The sequence below is a fragment of the Octodon degus genome, unplaced genomic scaffold (assembly GCF_000260255.1).
Source record: "Octodon degus isolate 3935 unplaced genomic scaffold, OctDeg1.0 scaffold00007, whole genome shotgun sequence".
Lineage (NCBI taxonomy): Eukaryota > Metazoa > Chordata > Mammalia > Rodentia > Octodontidae > Octodon > Octodon degus.
The window spans coordinates 11,669,309-11,677,505 of record NW_004524583.1 but is presented as its reverse complement, the minus strand read 5'-3'; the positions used below and the strand labels follow the sequence as shown (position 1 = coordinate 11,677,505).

Sequence of the window (8,197 nt, the reverse complement as noted above, 5' to 3'; positions counted from 1 at the left end):
GCGGCCCGAGTCCTCCAGGGCCGAACCCGGACGGCACCGTGGCCCGCGGCCCCCGGCCCAGCCCGGGGAGCCCTCGCCTCCGGCCCGCGGCGCTTAGGAGACGGCGGCGCGTCCTGACCTGGATTCCCCGGCTGGGAGCTCCCGGCGGCGGCGGGCGCGCGGCTCCGGCGTTCCCCTCGTTCTCGGGAGACGCAGCTCGCGATTCCGAATTGAATTAAGTCTCCACCAAACGCATTTGTGGTTTTTAAATATAGACGAGAACGATTACCCAGGCAGGGTCCACCCAGGCCTAGGGGAGGAGTTGAGGAGGATGGAGGTTGGCAGTGGAAGAAAAATAAAACTCCTTTTTCCCCTCGTATATATTTTTTCTTTTTCTTTTTTCTCTTCTTGGTGCAGAACACAGCCTGTCATTTTCTCAACCTAAGTCAAACAACAGCTTGAGAGAGACGCTTGGGCGAGCGCTGGTATGTTGGCTTTTGGGGTTTTTAAGTCTAAAAATAAAAGGGGGCTGCCTCCCAAATTGCTGCTTATTCTGGCCCTGGACACTGGCGTAGAGATGGCCCTTTGATGCAGAGGCAGAACACAGGTTTGGGGCTTGGCCCGGGGGGAAGTGTACACACATAGCCTTAAATCAGATGCCTGTAATTTCTGCTATATTTGTTAGGCTCGGTCCCGGAGGCAGGAGGGGTGGGCAGGCCTCTCCTAAGAAGGGGTTTTCATGTCTCTAGTTTGTCGCTGGCATTAAGGAGGCTCTGAAAGGTCCACAGTGGCTGGCCTTAATGTATCAGGGCTGCGGGGACAGAATATAATGGCCAGAAGTTGTTTTTGCAGGCTTTGCCTGCTTGGAGCCACCTCTGAGGAGGGTCAGCAAATGACAGGGATACTTATTTATCAGCACCTCCTTAGCCCAGGGATGGAGATAGTGAATTTGGATATATCTTTTGTCATCCTCATGAGATGTGATGCAGCTACGGTTACTATTTCCATCTTTCTATTGAGGGAATAGGTTAAGTAGTCATCCTGGGGCCAATGTAGCAGAGTCAAGGATGGGAGTGAGGTGGAATCGTCTGGAGTTTTACTGACACAGGACACTTACAATTGCATTTTTCAGGATCCTTTATCCCCCACAGAGCCTGCTGTCCAACAGATTTCGTCCAAAGAGATTAAGTGGATGTAGGGCTAGAAACATGTGAGTCTGGAATGATCTGAGTTCTTTTCTGGCCATTTGAGTCAGCGAGTCGTGTGGTACTTTCCATCCTGAGTTTGGGTCCTGGATGAGCTCTACTAGGAAACTTTCAGGCCCTTGAATCTTCATGGACCTTGAGTACTGCTGAATCAGGACTGAGACATTGCCTGTGTAAGATTTCAATAACCTCTAAAGCTGTAGGATTTCAGCAGATGACATGTAGTGGGATTTGCTTGTTTCTGTTCCCATGGAGCACCACCCTGCTGCTTGGATTATGGTTAAGATCAAAGATGGTGGGTGGGTGGATAAGTTGGCATAGCTTGTACTGAGGGCAGTTTGGAAAGATATAGCAGATTCCTTTAAAACAATGTGAGCCCTGTGACTCAGTAATTTTACTGGAAGGAATTTATTTTACAGCATTAATTAAGGATATGTGTAAATATTTAGTAACAAGGATATTCATGGTAGTGTTTATAATAGTAAAAAAAATTGGAACCATCTTAATGTTCAAACAGATTTGGTAGAGTAAATCATGTTACAGTGACACAAGCATGTGTTCTACCACTATAAATATGCCAAAGCAGCATTCTAGGTATTGACATGGAAAGGTTTTCATGTTATATTATTGAGAGAGAAAGAGAGACAGAGGGAGAGAACACGTGTGAGTGTGTGTGTTTGTGTGTGTATTTATGTCTCTGGTACATGCAAACACCAAAATGATAATGGTCATGTTTTTTAGTAAGATTTCTTGTGGTTTTCTTTTTCTCTTTAGGTCAATTCACTGAATCATAATTTGCATACAAAAATTGCCTATTTTCATGTGGGCTATAATTTAGATCTTTCTCAAAAAACTTTTAATATTTTATTTATTTATTTGGTACAGGGTCTCACTATGCAGCTCAGACATAGTGATCCTTCTGTCTCAGCCTCCCCAGCACTGGGATTACAGGCGTACGCCACCACACCTGGTTTCTGTGGCCAGCACAAAGCACTTGGGATTCTGGGACTGGCATGGCATACAGTGCTGGTGATGGAATCCGGGTCTTTGCGCTTGCCAGGTAGGTGCTTAGTGCTGCTGAGCTCTCTCTCTCCAGCCCCTATAATTCAGATCTTAAGTGTCCCGCATTGGCCCATGTGTTAAAGGTTATACCCCAGGAAGACAGTACTGGTAGGTAGGTGGTGGAAGTTTTAGTTCTGCGCTATGTCCAACCATGATGTGCTGCCTCACAGCAGGGCCCAAAGAAAACAGCTAACCAACTACACACCGAAACCTCCAGAGTGCGAGCCAGAATAAACCTTTTCAGTTCAAGAGCGGATTACTTCAGGTACAGTGGTGCCTTGGTCTACAAACTTAGTTCTTTCCACTGTTCTGGTCACAAACTCAATTGGATGAGACTCTAGTCAAAGTTCCTGTAAGGTCAACATTGAACCAAACTGTTGAATTTGATTCAGTTCTCACCCAATTCGTGATCAGAATGGTGAAAAGAATTAAATTGGTGAACCAGGCACTACTGTATTTGTTAGAGTAAAGGAGACTAATGCAATGAGTTTTGATAAAGGGACATACAAGTACAGCAAGAAACAAAATCAAGATCTGGAACATTTTCATCTCCCTTAAAAGTACTCTCCAACCCCTTTGTACCTATTCTCTGTCCCCATAATAAACCAACCATTCACATTTGCAGTCACAATACAGTACTTTGGCATGTTCCAAACTTTTTTGTTTTGCTTTGTTATATATTTATGGGAACTTTTTAAATGAATATTATCTGTTCGAAGTTCCTTCCTCTGGTGAGAAAGAGAAGAGGATGAAAGCAAAGAAATCCCTTATTACCAGCTCCAGAGAGTGCCAGAGACCCTGGAGGGGGAGACAGAGGTTGGAGCTTTTATGGGATTGGGCTAGGGGCGGAGTTTACATGGGCGGCACAGTGACTAAACAGGCTCTGATTGGGGGAGGGTTGGTGTGACGAAAATCAAAAAAGAAGTTCCCGGAGGAGCATTGCATGGGTGCAGACCCATCATAAACTACAACAGTGAGGGCAGTAAGAACAGAATGCTCTTGGTATTTCTTTGATAATTATCCTAAATCCTAAAAATCCTAGATTATCCTAAAGATAATAATCAAAGAAATAATGCAGAAGCCACATTTTCCCTCTCATCAGTTCCACTCAATCTCATCATCAGCAAAATGGAAACAGTAGCAACAATAATTAGTTTCTGGTATGGAGTAATTTCCAAATGCGTGTTAATTCCCTTCCTTTCTCTCCACCTTTTCTACTCTCTAACCCAGCTTCTCTTGCTCTGAATTCTACAACCAAACTTCATGCAGTAATAGTCCTACATTCTTTTGAACTCTGGACAGTCTGCATTTTTCTTTCTCTCATTGCTCAAGGATACAGTATTGGAAAACATTAAATTTATTCACAATCTGCCATCTCCTGCCACTGTGTGTTCATTTATTTCGAGTTGTGCTAGACTTTAAGAGGGTTTTCATGGGAAAGCCAGAAAGCAAGCTATTTACTGTCAGCACTGGGAGCAGGAGACATAAACCTCCTGTTCAAATTGGGATTAAACTGGGGCCCAGAGAAGTTAGGAGATTCAATTTAGGCCAGAGTTTAGCAAGGAATAGGTAGAATTTATGATGGATTGAGCTATGCCCCCAAGTTCTTTTGTTGAAACACCAACGCCAACTACTTTAGAATGTGACTGGATTTGGAAATAGAACCTTAAAAAAAAATTAAAACAGGATGGTTAGGGCGGGCCTATTATGGCTGGTATCTTTATAAGGAGATTGGGACACGGATCCAGTATGACTGATATCTTTATAAGTACTGTTGTGTGAGAACACAGAGGGAGTCAACTGCAAGCTAAAGACAGAGAAACTAATGCTTTGATCTTGGCCTTCTGGCCTCCTGAACTGTGAGAGAATAAGTTTCTGTTTTGCAAGCCACCCAGTGTGTAGCATATTGGTGTAGCAGCCTGCACTGTGTTACTGTAGCAAAATCTTGAGATACTCAACTTAATGGGGGAAAGCTTTATTTTACCTCAAAAGCTTCAAGACAAGATTCAGCCCATAGTTTATTGGTCCTATTGTTCTGGGCCTGTGGTGGCATAATATAATGTGGCAAGAGCATGTGATGGTTGGTCTGTCCATCTCATGATGAGAGAGAAAGATACAGAGACAGGGACAGAGTCCCAGGGTCCTCTCCAAGGACACACTCCACTGACTTAACTTCCTCCCACTAAGCACCACCTCTTAAAGATTCTACCACCTCTCAATATTTCTATAGGCTGTCAACTATAGGCCCAATTCATCATATGGGCCCTTGGGGAATACTTATCTGAACCACAGCAAGTCTTCACAAACCAATGCAGAATTCAAGGTTTCTGGCTAATTCTGAGCGTCCTTGTCATAGAATGCTCTCTTTCTTCAGACATGGGCATCATGTACAACCAAATACTACAATCATAGTTTGTGTGATAATAAAGTCTGAGACCATGTGGAGTCTAAGGAGGACTGGCTCCCTTGAATTGAATGGCGCAGATGGAATACATTGTGGGAAGGGGTCATGTGGCTTCTCGGTTATGCTCTGTTACGACCCAGAGCCCCATAAGTGGAGTTCCACAATGGGGCCTCCATCATCTCCTACCTCACATAGCTACCTTCCTTGACTATCTGAGGCTCTGGATTCAGCACAGGCCATAGTGCTTGCTCACAGGCAACCTAAGTGCCAGCATTCTCTCAGCCTTCGGACTGTTCACCCTTGAGTCAGTGAAGAGAGACAAAAGCAGACCATCAAGTGGAAGCTTGAAGCAAGTTCTAGAACACCTCCGTAGGGGAGATGAAAGTTCGGTAAAGTTCACCATTTGATGATAGGGTACTACTTTATTGGGATGTTATTCTTTCCTATGTTCTAGTATTAGCTTTGTTATAAGAAGTAGCTTTAATGTTGGTCATTTAATTATTTTTTGTCTTTTTTCTTTAGTAAAATTTTTTACATACAGAAACATGCACACTTTATAAATGTAAGCTCAAAGAATTAAAAAATAAATATATTCTATTGGATTACCACCCAGGATGATAAATATCACTAGTATCCTGGGCTCCTCTACTGTCTCTCTCCATCCTTTTCTTCCACGCCAAAGGTAACTGTTCTTCCAACTTTCAAGATCTTACATTAGTTTTATGTGACTTTGAATTTTATATAAATTGGAGTATATAGAGTGTACTTTTATGTCTGGATTCTTGGCTCAGTTTCTGTAAGGTTCATCATGATGTGTATAACAGCAGTTTGTTTTTCTTCATTGCTTTATAGTTTTCATTGAAGGAATAAACACTCTACCTTTCATTTAAAAATCTTTCATTCTAAATTGACAAATAGGGCTGGCCAGATAGCTCAATGGATTAAAATGCCTGCTTAAACAGAGTGCAGTGGCTTGGGTTCGATCCCCGGCATGCCAGCCCCACCCCTGGGGCACGCTAAGACAGCGATTGAGACGGCATGGTGGTACATGCCTGTAATCCCAGTGCTTGGGAGGCTGAAAATAGAAGGTGCACTATGAGTCTGATCTATGTAATGAGACCCTGTAGACCCTGTACTAAATATAAAATAAATAAAGTGACAAATATTGGTACATATTTATAGGGTTCAATATGATGTCTTAATGCATACATACATTAGAAAAATTAAATCAGGCTAATGAAGTGTTCTAGACATAGAATACATAACATAAGTATCACTAGCCCCAGGGTACTAGTGATACTTATCGTCCTGGGTGTTAATCCAATAGGATACATTTATTTTTTAATTCCTTGAGCTTATATTTAAAATGTGTGCGTGTTTCTGTATGTAAAAAATTTTACTAAAGAAAAAGTTCTAGAACACCTGATTTGCCTGATTTAAATAAACATATTTATCACCTCAAATAGTCATCATTTCCTTGTAATGGGAAAGTTTAAAAGCTTTTCTTTCATCTATTTTGAGATAAACCACATATCATTACTACTCACTATAGTCACCTTGCGGTACAATGAAACACCAGAACATTTTCCTCCTACCAGAAATGTTGCAACTTTTCATTCTCCTTTACATTGTTATCTACATCGTTGTTATTTTTCATAATGCTGCAGTGTACATTTGTGTACGTGCCTTTTGTTTCATACATGCCCCCCTACTTGTCTGGGATAGACACTGGAAGAATGGTGTGTATTTATCTTTAATTTGTGGTTTTAGTTTCATTTTTCTAATGACTATGATGACTTTTTTTTTTTTTTTTTTTGGCGGAACTGGGGATTGAACTCAGGCCCTTGCACTTATCAGGGAAATGCTTATTCCACTGAGCCATCTCCCCAGCCACATAAACTATGATGACTTTTTTTTTTTTTTTTTTTTGGCGGAACTCTAATGACTATGGAAGGAGACATTTTCTCATTCATATGTTTGAACCATATTCCAGCCTTTATTTTTAACTTTTTTTTTTTTTTTTTTTTATGTATTTGGATGTTTCAGGGTCTCGATATGTAGCTTAGACTCGTGATGATCCTTCTGCTTTCAGCCTCTGACTCTAGCTGGCTCTGCCTGCCCTGCGGGTGGGATTGGCATGGTGCTGGGAATCAAACCAGGGTCCTGCACTTGTCTAAGCAGGCGCTTTAGTCTGCTGAGCTATCTTGCTGCCCCCCCCCCTTTTTTTTTTTTTAGTATTCTGGATGAATCTTCTGTCATTATATGCATTAAAAATGTCTTCTCCCAGTCTATGGCTTGCTTTTCTGTTCTCTGTGTTGTGTGTTTTAAAGATGAAAAGTTCCTACTTTCATTGTGGCCCATTTATCTTGATTTTCTTTTCTACTCTCAGTCCTTTCTAGTTCCTCTTCCTTCGTCTCTCCAAGGTCGTGATATTGTTCTGCCTTTGATTTTAGAATTCTTATTTTTATCATTCAAATTTGAATCTGCAATTATCCTGGAATTGCATTTTTGTACTTCATGTGAAGATGGAGAGCAATTTTGTTTTATCCATAAAAATATGCAAATAGTTGAAAAAGATAACAATTGATTGGGAAGAGATCATCTCACCTGCAGTGTCACCTTTGGTGTGAATCAGGTGTTCGTGCTGAAGTGTCATGTTACTGATTCTGCCCTCTGTTTTATTGGCTTCTGTCGTGACTTTTATCTCTACATCATGCTGTTTTAATTATTATAACTTATAAAAATCTTAATACCTAGTACAGTGAGTGTTTTGTTTTGTTCTTCTTTGTGAGTGTCTTGGTTATTTTTGGCCTTTTGCAATTACACATAAATTTTAGGATTTAGTTGTTGGTTTTCACAAAAAATTCCTGCTGGGAATTTAATTAAAACTGCATTGAATTTATAGGTCAATTTCAAAAAAAAAAAATGACGTCTTTAAACATTGGGTCTTCTGACCTTTGAAAATAGAATATCTGTTTAAATCTGTTTTCATTTCTCCCAGTGGCATCTTAAAATTTTCAATATACAAGTCTTAGACATCTTTCTTTAGATTTATCCCTAGGTGTTTGAGTTTTATGATGCCAAGTAAATGCTATTTTTTGTTTATCTAGTTAAACAAAATTTTATGTTAAACTGCTTTTTATGGTAAAAATATTGATTTGTACATGGTGATATTGCTGACTTAACTTTTAACTCTAATAGTTTATAACTGTTCTTACAAATTTATTTCAAACCTTTTATTTTTGCACTGGTTAGGATTTCAAATAGAATGATAAGGAGAAGTAGACAGAATAGAACTGTTTCTTTCTTGATTTCAATGGAAATGCCTCAATATTTTCCCATTAAATATGATACTAGCCGTATTTCTTTGTAGAAAATCTTTATCAGATCAAGAAGTTCCTTTCTTTTGCTAGTTTTTCTTTTTTTAAAGTCATAAACATCTGTTGAATATTCCCAAATGTACTCTATACATCTACCAAGATGACTGTATGAAATTTTATCTTAATCTATTGAAAGTGGTAAACTTTAAAGATTCACTTTCTAATTT

At 40.2% G+C, this 8,197-nt stretch overlaps 1 protein-coding gene across 1 annotated transcript in view; it reads right to left on the bottom strand.

Annotated features, from left to right (window-relative positions):
• Positions 1-161, bottom strand: part of Slc8a3 (solute carrier family 8 member A3) — a 138,345-nt gene extending 138,184 nt beyond the window's left edge. Inside the window, exon 1 of the mRNA XM_023702436.1 lies at positions 119-161. The gene's annotated coding sequence lies outside the window, so the exon portion shown is untranslated. The remainder of the gene's footprint in view (positions 1-118) is intronic.
• Positions 162-8,197: the final 8,036 nt, after the last annotated feature.